Source organism: Lepidochelys kempii, chromosome 6, assembly GCF_965140265.1.
Source record: "Lepidochelys kempii isolate rLepKem1 chromosome 6, rLepKem1.hap2, whole genome shotgun sequence".
Taxonomy (NCBI): domain Eukaryota; kingdom Metazoa; phylum Chordata; order Testudines; family Cheloniidae; genus Lepidochelys; species Lepidochelys kempii.
Genome location: NC_133261.1, coordinates 119249843 through 119270368, shown reverse-complemented (window position 1 = coordinate 119270368; position 20526 = coordinate 119249843). Strand labels below are relative to the sequence as shown.

Below are 20526 nucleotides of genomic sequence, written 5' to 3'. Positions count from 1 at the left end.
GCCGCCGGGACGCGCCGCCTCATTGGCGCCCGCCGCCGGGAAGTGGGAGCGCCGCCGGCCGAGCCAGCAGAGGTACGGGGCTGGACAGGACGCGGGCGGCAAGCGCAGACCGGAGGCCGGGCACCCACCGGGCGCTACTGCTGAGCCTGGCGGCGCCTCGGCGGGAGGAGCTGGGCTTTCCCTCGGGGCTGGCGGTGCTCCACCGGGCTCCTCGTCTGCTGCCCTCGCACAGGGAGCAGGCCGCCAGCAAGGCCTCGGACCGGGTAGCGCTGCCCGCCTGGCCCTGTAGCTCGGGGAGACCTATGCCCTACCGCGGGGCTGGCGCCCGGGTCTCTGTGCTGAAAGGCGCGCCCCGAAAAGAGACCCTCCCCGTCGGACAGGGCAAGGCCCGCTGCCCCCCGCACCCAGCCGAGCGAGGAGGGGATGCCTGCCAAGGTAAAGCCGAGCCCTCCCCGACGGAGCCCCGTAGGCCCCCGGGGTGCTCCAGAGGCCTTCTGCGGGGAGGCGCGGCTGGCCGAGCCCCGCTCTGCAGTGGGGGGGCATGAACCATGTTGTCCGGCCGGGATAAATACGTTCTGCCTCCTTCCCTCCACTCCCCCTGTAGCGTCGCTGCCTCACACGTGTGTGGCGGTGGGGTGAGCTGAGCTGCTCGGCTGTTGTTTTCCCTGTGGTCTGTAGTGCCACACCAGACCCGTGTACGTGACAAGGATGGGGAGGGGGCAGGTGCTGAATACATGTGAAGTTACATCCTGTCACTGAAGAAATAAAGCTGCTTTTAAAAGTATTAACAACCTTTTTTCCCCCTGCAATGTGAAAATAAAAATGGGGAAGACACTTGCTGAATTCTCCCAATGATAAGATTTATGCCAGCCCTGCATATCTTATAGTAGAGGGCACTTGGGCTTCCCAGTGCCATCAGCTTGGTGTTTTCTAATGATTTTTTTTAAAAATGGATACAGGTATATGTGTGCAACAAAGTGAGTATTTTTAATAATAGCTAATAACTTTCACATTATGGTTAAATATATATATGGCTTCTGTGTTATAAATATAATGCAGTATTTCCCCCATGATTCTGACAAAGTAAGGCCAAACCTTACTGATTTCACAAGGAAGTAGCTGGGAGCATAATGCTATAAAAACTTACTATAGGTATTCTTCCTCCCTCTCCCACCTTCACTTGCTCCTCTAACAGGTATTTTTTTTAAAAGATGCTCTTTGAACTATTTAAGAGGAGCGAATTTTTTTATGTGAGCTACTAAAAAGTACACATTGGTAGTTCGTAATCATGGGTAACGTACTGAAAATCATGGTAGCTACTAGTATTAAGACCACATAGATGGTCTTTGCCTCATTTTCCTTTTATGTCTTCCCTCATCCCATTTGTTCTTTATAATTGTTTCCCCCATAGTCAAGGAGTATACAGTAGTGCCACACTAAACACAGGACGAGTTGAACTGATTGCCAGCTTCCTTGCTAGGAAACTGAGTTAGTGTGAGAGCCATGAAAGATTTAAAGCTTCACTCTTCTCATTGCTATACAGATGGACAATGAAGCACTCAGAAAAAGTGTTTAAAACAATTCCATATGACTGAGTCTAAACTGCAAAAAAATTGTCATTTCCTGTAAAGGGACAAAAAAGTAGTACACTACCTAGCTTGTCATGTCCCCAGAAAACTTTTATTAAAAAAAAAAAACTGCAAGAGACTTAGCTCTTAACTACATTAGAAAACTTGTATTGATGGAACTAAAAAACATTTAGTTTCAGAGGAGCAAACCCCTAATACAGATACACTTACATCACTTTAAATCCACTTCAACGAGTTTAGCTTACTGTAGTAATTTATGGTATTAAGCTAAATTGGTTTAAGTGAATCTATTATAGGGGTTTACACCAATGTAACTAGATCAGTTTTTGTTATACTAGTGCAATTGTCCAATAGAGACAAGAAGTTCACCGTTTCAGTTAACAGAGTTTCACATAGTTATGTCCCTCTATGTCTATTAATTAAAATTCTCTAGATTAGCCAAATTCAGTGTCCTCCATGCCATTTGGATTATGTATAGAGAGCACTGGAGTGAGGTTTAGGAGACCTTGGCTGCTAGCCTACTGGGGACCGCAGGTAAGTTATTGAATTTGTCTATGCTTTAATTTTCTCATCTGTAAAATGGGGATAATATTTGTCTCCTTTGTGTAAAGCACTTTGATATCTACAGATGAAAGGCAGTATATAAGAAGTTATTATTCTTAAAATAAGTTCCTAGGGATAGAAGAGCTAGTAGTCAGACTACTGCGATCCACATCTCCGCAGATAGTCTCATGACCTCTCTTGCTGTTTTATATAAGTTATTATTATTAGGTTACATAAACTTATATTAGAAAATGAATAAATCATATTTAAATGATGTATTCCATATAACTAAAAAATTGCTGTACAGGACTTGCTATTTCCATTTTGACTGTTACAGGCATGTTTATATTGTTTACTGTAATATTTATCAGTCTGATGTGGTGATGAGCATGTCAAAACCATGAGACTTACTTTTTCTTTATCTTCTGACCAGCAAATTTTCCACAACTCTTCTTTCCTTTTCTTGCAGATTGGTTTTTCTTTTCTTTCCTGGTCATGTCCCAGGAGTTCTCGTATTCCTTTAAGAGAAATACGAATCTTGACCTCAGATGTGCAGGGAGATTTGTCTGCACCCTGATGAAAAAACTGTTGTCATGTTAAAGAGACACAGCAACTTTTTTTTTTTCATTTAATGCTTCATTTACATTTTGTGAAATCTGTATTTCCAAGAAATAACATTTTCTGGCATCTAGGCAGCAATATAGAATATCCTAAAAATTCACAAATCTATCGTTAAAGAATAAAAGCTACCAAACAAGCAGCACCAAAAGTAAAGCTCAGAACCCCCAACATCTTCAAGGAAAAGCCTGTATTTATATATAAGCCTTTCAACATGCCCTAAAGGTTGAGGGGCAAAAAAGGCACTCTATTGGACCGTAGCACTCCTCCACTGATATATCCCTATCCTGAATGAATGAGTTGCAGGACTGTCATCTCAAACATCCCAGGTCATCCTGTGAGAGAGAGGTGTTCTCTACAACTGCACTGCTCAATTCTTGCTGCACAATGTGAGCCCAGTTAAATTTTTGTTTTCCTTCAGGAAAGTGCAACTATGAGCCTTTAAAACAGATTTTAAAAGAAATTTTCAAAGGTAGCTTGTTTTACTTTTAAGAATAGGCATTAAAAGGATCTGTGGAGAATGGTCTGTCCAGCTCAACATCTATAGTGCCAAAACAGTACTGGTGGGCAGAGTCTACTCTGCACCAATTACTCCCAGGTTTGGTCTGCCCAGAAGTTTCAAAGTGTGACTAAATATCCACTATCTAGGAAAAAGAAAAGGAGTACTTGTGGCACCATAGAGACTAACAAATTTATTTGAGCATAAGCTTTCGTGAGCTACAGCTCACTTCATTCGATGCATTTCCTCAGCTGTAGCTCACGAAAGCTTATGTTCAAATAAATTTGTTATTCTCTATGGTGCCACAAGTACTCCTTTTCTTTTTGCGGATACAGACTAACACGGCTGCTACTCTGAAACCTGCCACTATCTAGGGTTCATGGACCTGCCTGTGATACAGAATATGAATTAAATACGAGAAAGGGAGGCCACATGGCCCAGTGCTGCCTTCCTTGATTGGCACAAGGGAAGAACCCTCTGTAAACTTTACCTAAAAACTTTTACCAAAGACAAGGTCACTGAATGGATAAGGTTGTGGAAGTCTTGCTCTGTTGGGTAGTAAACAGTTTTATTTGGCTACTTCATCTGGTCTGTGTGTCCATAATGAGAGTTATATAATGCTCTGTAAAGCCGTGGTTCTCAACCAGGGGTACGTTTATCCCTGGGCTTACACAGAGGTCTTCAAGGGAGTACATCAACTCATCTAGATATTTGCCTGGTTTTACAACAGGCTACATAAAAAGCACAAGCTAAGTCAGTACAAAATTAAAATTTCATACAGACAAAATGAGAAAGTAAGCAATTTTTCAGTAATAGTGTGCTGTGACGAGTGTTCCCTCTAATTTTTTTACATCCATGTACAGAATGAATTTTGTTATGTGCACCAATATTGAGGTGATGTGTGACACACCACCTTCATATTGGTGCACATAACAAAATTCATGTGGTGGGGTTGGGGCTGAGGGGTTTGGAGTGTGGGAGGGGCAGAGGGTTGGGGTATGGAGGAATGAGGGCCCTGGCTGGGGGGGTGGGCTCTGGGGTGGGTCTTGGGAGGAGGGGTTCAGGGTGCGGAGGGGCTCTGAGTTGGGGTGGAGTCAGGAATGAGTGGTTCAGGGTGCTGGGTGGGGACTCTGGGCTGGCGATGAGGGGGTTGGGGTGCAGGCTGCCCCGGGGCTGCAGTGGGGAGAGAGAACTCCTCCTAGCCCTCTCTTGCCACAGCAGCTCGGGACCTGGGGAGAGGCACCTCCCCCTGGCCATGGCAACTCTGGAGGGGCTAGGCCAGGCCAAGGGAGGGGCTCCTTGCCCCGGCTGGCTGTGGCAAGTTGGGGGCAGGTTGGTGTCGCGGCAGGTCGGCGCTGGGGCTTAATAGGCAGCTGCGCGGCCACATAGCTTAGAGGGAACTTAGGCTGTGACACTTTTGTATTTTTGTCTGATTTTGTAAGCAAGTAAATTTTACATGAGATGCAACTTGGGGTGCACAACATAAATCTGACACCTTAAAGGGGTACAGTAATCTGGAAAGATTGAGAACCACTGCTATAAAGCATCTACATACTGAGGGGAAGATTCTCGTTGGTACGATGGGAATTGTTCAGACATTTTCTTGCTTCCTAATATTGGAACTAGAAAAACCTTATGTCCCCAGACAACTAATTATTCAGCCCAACAGGAAAAAGACCAGAAAATGTTTTGCAGGAACAAGAAATGCTATCTGAACAGATGAATCAGCATGAAAACCAGGCTCTTCTACAAGGCCACAGAAATTGTCAAAAGTGAACAATCAGTGAAATAGTGCTTCAGAACAACTAAACTACTCTAAAATAAATGAAGTGCACCAGTGTCTAGGAGTGTTATTTTAGTGTAAGTCCTCTTGAACCAAATTCAGCTCAGGCACAAGATCATTGTATTTAATCTGCTTACAGCCAGGATGACTTTTGCTTCTGACTTCGTTGTTAGTTTTGTTTTGGTGAATGGCACATCCAACTTTTGTTTTAATATTTATAATTGCAGCATCTAGTTTGCATGTTGACACACTTTAAAGGTGAGTCTTATGCTTGTTTGGGTTCTGTATAGAGCACCCCTGCCTGAGCCAACAATGAGAGAAGGGAGAACCAGGTGGTAACTTCAGCAATGCTCTCAAAACATGTGATTCCAGTTATGAAGATGGTATGGGGGAATTTGAAAGTCAGAGCCATGGCTAACAGAATGGGAGCCAATCCCTAATTTCTCTGTCTATAGATCCCTCTGTCTATGGATCCTTAGAAATCTATTCCTACAGTCAATGCAGTGCGATAGACAGACACTCACTTTTTTGGGTGGATGTCTCTTTCACGAACACTTTCTCTGCTCTCACTTTCCCTCTAGTTCAGTTAGTTTCTTCTTTTGCCCAATCCCTTTTTTATTTCTAATTTGCTTTTCTGCCCCTGCCACGCTTCTTCTCTCACAAGTTACCACTTCCTGGTACGTCCCCTGCCTGCCTGTTTTCTCTGTCCTCTTAGGGGTATGCAGCTCTTTCGCCCGGCCCTCTCCTCTCCAACTGTCATTCCCCAACTGTCCCTGAATCTCCAGTTCAAACATTCCATCTCTTCTCCTGTGAAATGGACACCACCCAAATGGTTCTGCTTAGTGGGTGAAAAGCAGTATGGGAAAAGATTGCTCCCCCATGTGTCACATGTAACATTCTCCCTTACTTTATCACTGTGGTTGTATCTCTATTGCAAATGAAACAAGATGAGATCTCATCTCGTTGATTTCTTCCCTCTTTCATATAAAGTCTCTCTTTCAGCTCTGAAATTAATGCCTCGTTTACCAAGGGAGTGCAGTCTTTGGTTGTTACCCTCCTCAGACCAAACCATTCTCCTGAGACTAGTGGCCTCATTTCCGGACTGAAGCTTCTCAAATGGCCTAGCTGCCTTTAACCTCATCTTCAAAAAAACAACAACAAAAGCAACCAGCAGCCACTACACCAACAAGTATATTTTCATATTTTTACTATGTCTGAAAGAGCTTTGTTCCCTTAGACTACTAATGAATTACTCACCATTTTATCTGGATCTCCCAAGCTTGCAACATCCTGCTTTCTTTCTTCCCAACTTTTCTTGCAAATTCAGAGCATGCTTCCCACATGTTCCTGTTCCTCCTTACAGGTGAAGAAGCCAGCCCTCAAGACTATCCTTAGGATGGTATCCTGATGTAATACACTGTGTCTGTGACAGGGTAGTCTTAGTCCCTGGCAGATCCAAGAACGCTCACAAAGCATCCCTGTACATGTTGCAGACAACTGTTACACACACGATTTTTCATGGTGATATATATTACATATGTAACGCACAGCTGGGCCATTAGCCACTTAAGTGCTGCTAACCTGTCTTTTAGGCACATAGGGAAATAAAAATGTAGTAATGTCCGCTTTAAAAAGCCACACAAGGGGAAATCCAACTACCACATTCAGAGTAAAATCCTGATTACTGTAATAACCAAAGAAGAGAGTTTATCCCAGGTTTTATATTATATCTGGTTCATGTTGGAACAAAATTTTGGGGATTGTAGTCAATACTAGGGGATGCTCTTAGAACATAACTGTAAGCTTTATCAAGTCCCCATGCTTTGATTAAAAGAGTTACCTGTATCTGACACACAACAAAGGTGGTTATAAGGAAATCCAACTGCCTTGACGAACGCTTGCATTGACAGCTGTATTAATAACTGATAATAAACTAAGACAGAGAGGATCAAAAGGAAACAGTTACAAAAGGAACATATTGAGAGAGAAATAATGCAAGAATTAATTAAAAGTAGGATTTGCAGATAAGAATTAGTTAAATTAAGGGGAGGAGCAAAAGATCTCTAGGAAATTTGCTGTAAACCAAAAACTCCAAGACAATATTGTGAATGACATTTTATTAGAAGTGAGATAAAGTAGAGGCCACTCAGGGCTCTTGAGACTTGGCAGCAACTCACCAAGTCTTCTAGCAAGAGAGAAACAATGTTATTGTCCAACCTCAAACCCATTTTGTTTTTCTCTGGCCAGAGTGGTTGTTTGCTTTGCCCATTCATCCTCTAAAATTGGGGCTCCATCAAAACAGATAGGTCTATCTGCCTGCAGAAACAATGCTCAGTGCATTCCAGGAAGTTGTGTCCTTCTGTCCGTTAAATACTGAATGAACCAGATCATTGAGTGTTCCCTGGTCCTGATTAAATAACTGTTTATTGTACTCATGTTTCTGAGTTTTGTCTGATCCTGGTCTCTCTTGTTCCCAAGCCATTCTTACCTGTGAGTGGTTGGTGGTATTATCATATTCCTCTTTATCCTGTCAGTACATTATCCTTATTCTACTATGTGTATTTTTACATTTCATGTGTCTGAGCTAGATTTTTAAAATTTAGACATACACATATCTGAGATACGTGCACCAAATGAGCATACATATGCAAGGTCAGCTAAGTATCTAAATGGTTGTGTATGTATGCATGCAAATACCTGTTTATGAGCATAAATTAGATGTATGCAATTATACCTATGTGTGCCTGTCTGAAAATCTGGCTTATTATTTGTTGTAACGTCTTCCCTCCATTCCTCACACAAAGGGTCATAGATGCCTGCAAACACTGATATAGCAAAGACTTCAGTACCCTATGGGAACATCATATTGGAATAAAACTCAGCTTTTCTGTACTCAGATTTTTCCCTTTTCAGTCTTGGAATTATTTACTATGCTGCTATGTCAAAATGTTAGCAGACCAGCGTCCAATATTCTGATGGTTGTGAATGGCACCCCCAAATCCTCACACCAACTGACATAAATAACCCAGTACTAGTAATATCACATCCCTGATCTTCCACCCCTAACCAGAACTAATTACTTCCCTCCGGTTAGTAATGTATTTAGTGGAGGAAGATATGTTCAAATAAAAATACCACACTATGAAACAAACCATTCAATACCTACAATGTACAGAGAAAGAACCACAAGCTCACTTATCTTAGCAGCTGAATTTTGCAGTCTCTGTCTTCTTTCACTGTTTCCTTGATTCTGTGGGTTGTTTGTTTTGTTAGTTCCCTTTTCCTTTCTTTCTCTAGCTCATTTTCACTCCCTTAATGCTCTTCTTCTTGCACACTTTACCCCACTTTCTATTAACTTTTAGCCCTGAATAACCCTTCTGCTCTTGTTATGCTTCTTTCAATTTCCTCCTCTTCATCCTCTCTGTCTGCTATTCACACTGCCACAAACCCTTCTGATGTCCAAATCCAGGCTCTGCTCCTGTTTGAAGTGATATCAGCCAAATTGTTCTGTCATCACTTGAAATAACAGTGGAGAGAAAAAGACCACCTCCCGTCTCCCTGCTGTGACAAGATTTTTGTTAGATCTGCTTGCTTTTTCAGGAGACCAGTATCTAGTCAGTTTAAGAACCAAGATGAGTTTATGTCCCATTCATCAGATTTCTGAGAGGAGGAAAGAAGACCTAGCTTGAAGAGCTCTACCTTTCTTTGTTTGTTCTTTATCTCAGGATTTAAGGAAGTTTATTCCCAGATGTGGGTGTGTGCAAGGCAGTTGCAGTTATGTTTGCCTGCTCTGTAAACTGAAAGGAAAGGGGGGTGACTGAGTCAAAAGAGGCAGGGTTAGCAAAAGTCTGTACCATCAAGGTACCTGGGTAAAGTTGGTGAAAATGGCTTGCTCCATTCCGAAATGCAAAGCTAGTGTAGAGGGACCTCGCACAGCCAGTGTCACATGCAGGTTAGTACATGAGCATTGCAGTAGGACAGACTTTGAGGAATTTTCCTGTGGCTGTGTCATAGGAGTGACACCTTTTTCAGAGGAGCATTTTTCCTGGACACATTTATTTCAGCATTTGCCTATGCACCTTTTGCACCTCTTTTCATAGGCAACTCCTTGTGGTATTCTCCAGATTTCCCCAACAGCAGTTCAGGGATTACAATTCTTGAGTTACAGCTGACAAGAAATGTTAGAAACAACAAAAAGAGGTTCTACAACTATGTCAGACAAAAAAGATAGATCAGGGATGCTCCATTGAGAAATGGATCCACACAAGGTGAGCTGGTAACAGAAGATGATAGGAAGGCAGATCTCCTCAGTGCCTACTTTGCTTCAGTCTTCTCACAAAAAATAATGTGGCTGGACGACTAGTGAAGTCACCAGAGACCGTAAAGGGGAAGATAAGCAATCAAGATAAGTAAATTGTCAGAGATCTTCTGACAAATTCGAATGAATTCAAGTCAGGAGGGCCTGATGCTGTTCACCCGAGGGTGCTAAGGAATTAACTGAAGAAATCTCAGAGCCCCTAGCAATTATATTTTCAAACTCCTGGATGACAGGAGAGGTTCCAGAAGAGTGGAGAAGGGCTAACATGTATTGCCCATTTTTAAAAAGGGAATAGAAGGAGGAGCCGGGGAACTATAGAGCAGTCAGCCGAACCTCGATACCTAGTAAACTACTAGAGCAATGTATAAAACATTCGATTTGCAAATACTTGGAGGATGAAGGGATGATCTCTAGCAGCCAGCATGGATTTACTAAGAACAAATCATGCCAGACCAGCTGATTTCCTTCTTTGATAAGGTAACTGGTTTGGTGGATAGGGGGAATGCAGTAGACATAATATACCTGGACTTTAGCAAGGCTTTTGACTCAGTCCCACATGACATTCTGATAAGTAAGCTAAAGAAATGCTAGCTTGGCAGAACTACCATTAAGTGGATATATAATTGGTTAAACAATCGCAAACGAAGAGTAGCTATTAATGCAATGATGTCAGATTGGAAGGAGGTCTCAAATGGAGTTCCACAGGGATCTGTTTTGGGTCCAGGGTTATTTAACATCTTTATTAATGACCTGGATGTAGGAATAGAGAGCATACTAATCAGATTTGCAGATGACACAAAGGAGAAGGAGGGTTGCAAACACTTTTGGAGGATAAACATACCCAGTTCCTTCAGACTTTGCTCACATGGCTTGCATTCCATCCCTTTGATCATCTTTGTCACTCACCTCTGGATCCTTTCCAGTTTCTCTACATCCATGACCAAAACTGGACACAGTACCACTCTACTCGGTGCTGGTTAGGCCTCAGCTGGAGTACTGTGTCCAGTTTTGATCATCAATGTATAGAAAGGATGTAGAGAAACTGGAAAGGATCCAGAGGTGAGTGACAAAGATGATCAAAGGGATGGAATGCAAGCCTTAGTGTTTGAAAGGCTCTTTGAGAGTCTCAGATGCACAGTTTTAGAGAGTTGCAAAGTAGAAGTAAGAAATTGAGTTTATAAATGACTATTACTCACTTAGGCGTGGTTTACAGTGGTGTATATATAGTTGAAATGTTCTTTCCCCTTCATAAGTTCTGTTCTCCTAATTTGTTACATTTTAATGTATTCATTTTTAAATGCGGAGGGGAGGGGAGTTGCACTGATTTTGTTACAGAATAAAATTCCATTATTTGAAACATAATTAATCCTTGTCATTTCACACCATATGCTGGCTGGTGCTCAACTGTTCTGAAAGTGACCATTTACCTGTTACTGCGTAGTGTCACACAACACAAGATCATTCACAAACAAAATTAATAGGTGCAATGAGAATGTTGTATGTTGTAGCATGTACAGCAATCACCACATGGTTCATACCAGGCCACAAAAGAGCCAGGCCAGGTAGATCACACAACAACACCACAAGCTACTCTGACTCTATTAAAATGATCTTTCAAAGCCTCCCTGAGCCATATAGCGCCACACTGAGATCTTCTAATAGCCCTTGTATCTGGCTATTCAAATTGAGCAGACAGCCACTCCACCCCAGCGGAAACTTTTCCCCCTTTGCTTCACAGATATGCAGGACACAGCAGGCAGCTATAATCATTAGAATTTTTTTGTCATTGAGGTCCAATCTTGTGAGTAAACAATGCTAGTGTCCCTTCAAATGACCAAAGGCACATTCAACTGTCATTCTGCACCTGCTGAGCCGGTAGTTGAAGCACTCCTTGGTGCTGTTGAGGTGGCCAGTGTACAGCTTCATGAGCAAGGGGTAGACCTGGTCCCCTGGGATCAGTACTGGCATTTCAACGTTGCCAGTGGTAATATGCCAGTCGGGAAAGAAAGTTCCTGATCGCAGTTTTCTGAACAGTGCTGTGTTCTTAAAGATGTGAGTGTTATGCGCCTTCCCTGACCTGCCTACACTGATGTCGATGAAGCATCCCTGGTGATCCACCAGCACTTGCATAACCACAGAAAAGTAGCCTTTTCTGTTGATGTGGTCTCTGATGCCAAAATATGGACACGCATGCCATCTATCACTCTCCCCGCAGTTCAGAAACCCCCATGGCTGCAAATCCATCCACTATGTCCTGCCCATTTCCAGGAGTCACAATCCTGCATAACAGGAGGCGATTAATGGTCCAGCACACTTGCATGATAATGGCCCCTGCAATGGATTTCCCGACTCCAAATGGATTCTTTGGCATTCCAGATTTCCATAGTGCTATTGCCACTCATTTGTCAGTGCACCTTTCATTTTGGTGTCCCTGAGCTGGAGGTCTGCGGTGATGCTGGCACACAGATCCAGGAATGTGACCTTGTGCATCCAAAAGTTCTACAGCCACCGCACTTCATCTCAAACCTGCCTGACGATTCAATCCCACCAGTCAGGGCTTGATTCTCGGGCCCAGAAATGGCGCTCCGCCATCTGCAGCTGCTTAGTGAATTCCACCAACAACTTTGAATTGGTTTTCACTATATCCCTCAGCAAGCTGTCCTCTAAGGAATCATCATGGTCCCCACTCCTCTGCACATACTCCAGGATCATGCGCCTTGTGCTTGCAACACTCATGCCAATAGTGCAGAGCTATGCAGGATTTCTGCTTCTGTCAGAGATGATGGACAGTAAGGAAGGCCATGTAGGTTTTGGATTTTGAAAAAAAGGTATGAAAATTATGGGATATAGATGACATTATGGGAAGGAGACAGTTGCAAACTGGGAAGTTGACTCCATGCTCCCAGTCAACTCTCTACAACACATTTCAGCCGCATCACACATTGCCAAAACTTCCCAAAAGACAGAGCGCTGGATGATGATGAGTTACATACCTAGCCATTGTGCACTGCACTCTGCATCAGTACAAGCACTCCTAGTGAGTATGTGCCCTACTGACACAAGGAGCCAAATATGCATGCACACAAGCGATAATCTGCAGCGGCTATATGCAATGTAGACATGGCCTTACGGTAGAAGTTACTATTTTTCATTGCTCTGGGAAGATTTGAAACTTTCTGGAATGCTAATGGGCTTGAAGTGCTCTCCTAGAAGTGGCAGGTAAAACAAATCTATGGAGCCGGACTGGCAACAGGCAAACGAAGAAAACTAACATTCACTTAAGAAACTGTTCTCCCTTCTTTCTCACTCTTTTAAAGAAAAATCCCTTCTTTGTGTTAGTATTTTCATATGATGATGGACTGCTGCCACTTTGGATTAGATGCATCATGTGGTTCCACACTAGGCAATGTTGCCAAACTGAGTAATCATGTTAAACTTTTAAAAGTTGCATGTATTTTATATAATATTTTAACTTAGGAATAGCAACATGGCTGGAGAAATGAGGAGAGGGTTTAGAGTTAAGAAGTCTTTGGGTAAAACCGGGCCCCAGTAGCAAAAGTGCTATTGACTTCAGCGGGGCCAGGATTTCCCTCTTAATTTCTAATCCTCATTCACCACTGACCTATTGTGTGACCTTGAGAAAATCTCTTCATCTCTCTGCTTAGTTTCCCCTCTAACACAGGGATAACCGTACAAGTTTACCTCATAGGACTGCTGTTAGAATTCAGTAGCTGATGTTTGTAGTGCTTTGAACATGCCAGTTGCTGAGTATTATTGGTTTTGCCAACCCATGGGAGAAGCAGTAAATGGACACTGTCCAAATCACTCCATTTGTGCAGCAAACACTCCACATTTCTTGATGTTTTCAGTTAGCTGTATTTGGAGTGGAATTTCTAAAGCTTATAGTGAATAGGAAAGGTTGATCAAACACTTTGAAGTTTAGTGACTCATAGAAGTATTCTGGACTTTGAATTTTGTATGATTGTTTTATAACTGAAGAACAGTGTTCTGCTTTCTGAAATGGTGGCATTCACTGCTGTGGTACTTGGAATATCAGCAACTGGCTGTGCACGCAGCCCTGTCACAATCTGAAGGAAGGCTCAAACTGTTGATTTTCTATTCAGCAATTACACATTTAGGACTCAACCTTCAAATGTGCCTGACCTAAATTCAGCCCTTCTGAAAGGTAGGGGGCAACGGTGGTGTTATGGCCCCTCTCCATCTCCTTTAATTTTGGGGCTGCCCAGGGGCCAATGTGAGCTCTGGCCTAAATTAGAGCAGACTCAGCCTGTTGAAATAAGTGTAAATAGAAATAAAAATCCAAATAAAACAGTTTTACAGGTATTTCATTCCATAGTAGATGGGCACATGTAAAATGCTTCTATGTTCTAATATGTAATGAACCCTATTTTTCGCAACATTTGTGACCTGTGTAAGGAAAAAAGGACAATTATTGGACCTTGCTCATAGGAGTAGTTCTACTGTTACTGAACACAGTAGGACTGTTTGTCTGAGTAAGGGTGGCAGGATCCGGTGCCTAAATCCTTGAACTGTTACCATTTTACCAAGAATATTGGCATCTAGTGGTGTTCCACAGAAATCCCTGTTAAATATGAGATTACTGAAATCCATGTCTATACATCCAATACAGTGAAATGTAGGAATTCAGAATGATATAAACTTAATCTTTATATGGGACATAGTATTAAAGCACATTAAAATATGTGGCAAAATGACACTGAGTTAGCTGTACGGTTGGGTTTGTTGTGCACAGTTCTAGGTTACTAATACAGACTATGTTGCTATGTGCAGAGCTCACAGTAAATAGGAATTTACAGGTTGCAGCAGTTTAGTGTTATCAGCTGTTATTGTTTGTTTCCTTCCCTAGAAAATGACAAACTCAAACACTTAAAGAAAGGAATGAAATAACAATTGTAAAATAAAGATGAAAGGAAGAAGTGAAAGGAAGAATTCTTAGGGTGTGTATTCCTAACTATTTGGCAGTGTTAATATACTCATAGATTCCATCTTCTGGTGCTGTGTCCTAGTCTACAGCACAAACCCAGAGAAAGCTAATGTAAATGAAAAAAATAAATTGTATAATTGTCAATTATGGATAAACCCCAAATCTAGTTATAGTTTGGTTTTGGGGAGGTTTTTTTCTTTTCACAGTCACCAGTTTAAAGGGAAGGCCCACTGATTAGATAGGTCACTTAGGTTCAATAAAAGTATTCACTAAATGAGAATATTATAATGTTGCAAATTTGCTGTAGAAGAACTTGTCATTGTTTCAGTATCTCAGGTGAATAAAGGGTGCTTGTGTCTTATTGTGGGGTCTTCAGTCTTTATGACACTCTTCTTCCAACCTCTTTTACTTCTAGGAAGCCCCCTTTGCTACTATAGGATAAGACTGAAAGAATCTACTTCACCAGGCATTGAACATAAGCAAGATTCAAAGTTGGTGTGTGGTAGTGGGACAAAGGAATTCTACAGCATGCTGAGGAAAACCACCACCCGCCCCATAGATGAATCCCCCCTGTGCACAGCTGTCCCCATGGGTGGGTGGGAGGGATGTAATGGTGGTGTGCTGGTGGGTCACGCTCACAGATTTGACCCATGACAACCTTTCAAAGGCTGGTGTGCCCACCACAGAAATATCACCAGAAATAATTTTATTTCAGAACAAAATTCAGGGACAGTTTTACACGCAGCAAGCTTACAGGAAATTGTAAGAGCAATAGTCCTCCAACCTATGTCAGAGTCGTACACATTAAGGTCTCTGATTATCTACAGATATTCTCCCACAACTGTGTCTCAAAATAAGTATTTTCTCTGCTGATATCGCCCTTGTAACTTAGCAGGACTGAGGCATTTGTTTATCAAAGTTTTTGGAAGTAGCAGAAGTACTCAATGTTTTGCTTGTGTTTCAGGAGTTAAGTTTTTAAAAAAATAGATAACCCACATATGTTTTTATATGTAGGGACTTTAGGTTTTCCTCACTGCCATTAATATCTACTGCAGAATCTCTCTCCAGACTGCCTTTAATGGGTGCCATAGGCCATCACAGCCTTTCAGGACCAGACCATTTTTTCTAAGAGGAATATTTTTCAAGGGTTGTCATTGGCTTTAATGCATGAAATAAAACATAGTTAAACTCCTATTGACCCAAACTGACCTGGGGCAGAGGGTTTCCATGGTTTTGTCAAGCTTCAATAAAATGAAACATAAACCTGTCTTCTTACCTCTGCTTCTTTGTACATAGCTTACAATAGCAACAAGCAGAGCCTTATTTCTTCTGTGTACCTTCATCTGCATTTTCTCACTCACTCCAAGTGTGACTGGTATTAACATATTTAGAAATTCAAAAATATTTCATGAATCTATACAGAGAGTTATTAGGTTTGTAGCAGCCAAGCTACAGTGAATGTGTCTGCCATAAGGGCCAGGAGGAACTTCTTTCCTCTATAATCAAACACTCAGTGAAGGGATATGTCCATTTACTGTGGAGACATTTTTATTACTGAAGAAAATGCTTAACATCACACTAAAGTGATTGGTAGACCACTAAATAAGTACAAGTGCATACACAATGAATTTTCAAAACTTTCTAAAAACGCCAGTCTTCATTTTAATTTCTGCACAGAATCATTGAACTGTAGGAGTTGCAAGGGACCTCAAGAGGTTATCTAACACACAAGCGTGCACCCACCCTGAAGCAGGATTAACTAACTGTGAATGGTCTTAGTCTCTCTCAAGGAACACTAATTTTACTGCTACTTCCCAATGGGAAGCCTCATTTGCTGAGATAGGACCTAATCCTGCAAGATGCTGAACACACTAGAAGTTGCAGGTTCAAAAAAAAAAGGGGGGGGGGCACGCTTTTTCCATATCTTCCTTTCCCAAACACATGGTTCCATGCTCTCCATAGGTCATCTGCCCAAACCTGTTTCCTGTGTTATGCTGCTGAGTCTGGACAGGCCAAAAATTTATGTGCCATATTGTATATATGGGTTGGATAAACAACTTCAAAAGCTACCTATTGCAGTACTGAAGAGAGATTTGGAAGAGGCGTGTATAAGAGTGTGTGTGTCCATCCAGAAAGGTGTGAGATGGGAGAATAATCTTCCATAGTAATTTTAGTGTCTGAGCTGTGAACACAGTTGTAAGGATTTGAGCATTCTTATACTTTGCTAGCAATAAGGGTGAAAAGTTTTTACTTCTGTTAACTCTCCATACTTTTAGTCTGTCATAGATTGTGCCTAATGCTAAAATTTATAAGACACATGGATCATCTCAGTAGAATCACAGAAGTAAGTTTTGCATATTCCTCAATCCTAGGAAGTTTATTTTATTTTATTATGATTATGAACCACATGCTGCAAGTATGTGGAACTTTCCTTTACAAAATATTCTGAAGTTTCTGGGGTTTTTTTAACTTTAAAAAATTAAATGTCTATAATTCTGGTCTACAAATTCTGTCTAAAAAACTAGTCTATAATTCCACAGATCCTCTTTGTTCCCCGGGTTTTTTTCCCTGCATTTTATGTCTCTTGCTGGGTGTAGCTCCTTTTGTGCCTTAGCCTTTCTGATTTTGTAACTACATTGTCGTGCTGTTCTTTTGTACTCTTCCTTAGCAATTTGTCCATGTTTTCACTTTTTGTAGGATTCCTTTTGATTTTCAGGTCATTAAAGAGCTCCTGATGGAGCCATATTTCTTTAATATTGTCTCCTTGAGAAACCGCCAGCTCTCCTGAACAGAGATTTTTTTCCCCATGGGACCCTACTTACCAGTTCTCGGAGTTGGATAAAGTCTGCTTTTTGGAAGTCCATTGTCCTTATTCTGTTGCTCTCATTTCCCCCTTTCCTTGGTATCATGAAATCTGTCATTTCATGATCACTTTCATCTAAATTGCCTTCCACCTTTAGATTTGCTACCAATTGCTCTCTGTTGGTCAGAATCAACTCTAAAATGGCTGTCCCCATGGTTGCTTCCTCCACTTTCTGGAACAAAAATACATACCAAGAACTTATTGGAAATGTTGTGGTTTGCTGTGTTACTTTTCCGACAGAAGTCTGGGTGGTAAAAGTCTCCCATTACTGCCGGGTCTTGTGTTTTGGATATTTCTGTTATTTGTTCTAGAAATGCCTCATCTACCTCCTCTTCCTGATTTGGTGGTTTATATGGTAGATCCCTATCAGAAAATCACCCCTATTTTTTAGCCCTTTTATCTTTATCCAGAGACTTTCAACTAATCTGCCTCCCACCTCCTGCTGGACCTCAGAACAAATGCATATATTCTTGATATATAATGCAACACCTCCTCCTGGTTTACCCTGCCTGTCTTTTCTGAGCAAGCCATTTCCCTTTACACAAATATTCCATTTATGAGCCTTATCCCACCAAGTATCTGTGATGCCTTAAGTTATAATTTTGTGTATGGACTAATACTTACAGTTCTTACAGTTTATTCCCTATAGTCATTTCATTTATGTACAGACATCTAAGATGCTGAGCAAATTCCCCCACTTATTTCCCTTTCGTTGCTCCTTTGACCCTATTGTAAATGTCTGTGTCTACCCCTACAACATCTAGCCCTCTGTTAAGGTTACCTTTTTTTATGCTTATCTGTGGGCTTTTGTCCCCTGCCCCCTTTGAACCTAGTTTAAAGACCTTCTCATTATGAGAGTGCACAAAGGTGCTCTTCCGCTTCTTGGTTGGGTGGACCCCATCTCTTCCCAATGCTTAGCTTAGCAAAAACAAGGTTAAGGGGTGACTTCATTACAGTCTGTAAATATCTACATGGGGAATAAATATGTAATAATGGGCTCTTCAATTTAGCTGAGAAAGGTGTAACACAATCCAATGGCTGGAAGTTGAGACTAGACAAATTCAGACTGGAAATGAGGAGGAAATTTTTCAAAGTGAGGGTAACTAACCATTAGGACATTTTACCGAGGGTCATAATGCATTATCCATCACTGACAATTTTGAAATCAAGATTGGACGTTTTTCTAAAATACCTGCTCAGGGAATTGCTTTGGGGAAGTTTTATGGCCTGTGCTATACAGGAGGTCAGACTAGATTATCACAATTGTCCCTTCTGGCCTTGGAATCTTTGACTCTATGAATTTGTTGGCAGACAGCTTCAGCAGGCATTTTGCCATCAATCATGAGTGGGACTTTGTCATGGGGCAAGTACACCCCATCACCCTGGGGTGGGGCAAGGGCGTGTTAGCCCCACGGTTAAAATCAATATGGCTGCCCTCAGCCCCAGGGCTGCGTGGCCCAAGGGCCAGCATCAATAGGACTCTCCTTAGCTGCAGGGAAGCGCTGCCCAATGGCCAGAGTCAATAGGAGAGGGATTGATGGGCTGCCTCCCAACAGGAGCAGCTGAGGTAGGGAGCCTATGCCCTCCCTGCTTCACTGGGTCCCAGCCCAGGGCCCTGGTAGTGGCAAATGGGTTCGCCACTAAGTCGGCAGGGAATCCATCTGCGGCATGCCGACTGCTGCAGGGACACTGGCTAGTCCTTCCCTAGGCTACTTCCTACCGTGACTCCTGCAGTTGAAGAAGTTGGGGTGTCTTTGGAGTCTCTGGGCTCCTTGGGCAATGACTGCAATCTCCCTGGGGCATCCACAGACACCTGGATGTGTCCAGTTCTTGGCACCACATTTCAGGAAAGATGGGGACAAACTGGAAAAAGTCCAGAGGAGAGCAACAAAAATGATTAAAGGTCTAGAAAACATGACCTGTGAGGGAAGATTGGAAAAATTGGGTTTGTTTCATCTGGAGAAGAGAAGACTGAGAGGGACATGATAACAGTTTTCAACTATATAAAAGGTAACTGTTTACAAGGAGAGAGAAAAATTATTCTCCTTTGTGACAGTGCACTCCATATGATGTAATGAAAATATGCTAATGGGTGAATATAAGGTAACTGGAATATGCTTCATGCAAAAGGTCTCTTGTAAGGTATCATTACAAAGCTTCCAATGAAGTGAGCTGTAGCTCATGAAAGCTTATGCTCAAATAAATGTGTTAGTCTCTAAGGTGCCACAAGTCCTCCTTTTTTTTTTTTTGCGGATACAGACTAACACGGCTGCTACTTTGAGACCTGTCATTACAAAGCTTATAATCTACTGAGTGTGTTCATCTTATTTGTATAAATGTATCATTCTTGTATCTAAAACTAGAAATATGAAATATCATTCTGAGGTCCTGTTGTAATTATGCAAAGTGTGGGCCATTAATGGTGGCTTGGAATCTTGATGGCTCCCATTAACCAGGACAGTTGGTTGTAAATGGCTCTGTTTACTTGTAAGTCTTCCTGTATACCTGTGTGCTGGCAAGTGGGTAATGAAGTCTTACAGTGACGTGATCATGTCACCTGAACTGGAATCCGTCTTTAACCTGGTGCTTTTCCATTTAGAAGAAGGGGTGGGAACCCAGAGAGGGACAAAGGATTCCCACCTTGTGCAAAAGATATATAAGGGGGTGGAATCGAAAAAAGGGGGCTGCAGTCATGAGAAATCCCCTAGCTATCCCTGAGCTGGAACAAGGACTGTACAAGGAGAAAGGATTGGGCCCAGACTAGGAAGGCATCCAGTCTGTGAAAGAAGCTTATTGAACCATCTCTGAGGGTGAGATTTTATCTGTATTCAGTTTTCTACTGTATTAGGCTTAGACTTGCGTGTTTTGTTTTATTTTGCTTGGTAATTCACTTTGTTCTGTCTGTTATTACGTGGAACCACTTAAATCCTACTTTTTGTATTTAATAAAATCACTTTTTACTTATTAATTGACCCAGAGTATGTATTAATACCTGCGGGGGAGGAGGGGCAAACAGCTGTGCACGTCTCTCTATCAGTGTTATAGAGGGCGAACAATTTATGAGTTTACCCTGTATAAGCTTTATACAGAGTAAAACGGATTTATTTGCGATTTGGACCCCATTGGGAGCTGGGTATCTGAATGCTAGAGACAGAAGCACATCTTAAGCTGTTTTCAATTAAGCCTGCAGCTTGTGGGGGACATGGTTCAGACTTGGATCTGTGTTTGCAGCAGGCAATCGTGTCTGGCTCATACAAGGCAAGATACTGAAGTCCCAAGCTGGCAGGGAAAACAGGCTTAGAGGTAGTCTAGACACATCATGTGGCAGTCCCAAAGTGGTTTCTGTG

General features: G+C 42.1%; 1 long non-coding RNA gene across 1 annotated transcript; it reads left to right on the top strand.

The window, feature by feature from the left end:
* Positions 1 to 36: 36 nt before the first annotated feature.
* On the top strand, positions 37 to 20147 carry LOC140913456 (uncharacterized). Its single transcript, XR_012159595.1, has 2 exons — positions 37 to 435; positions 14239 to 20147. It is a non-coding gene; the product is annotated as an uncharacterized lncRNA (long non-coding RNA).
* Positions 20148 to 20526: the final 379 nt, after the last annotated feature.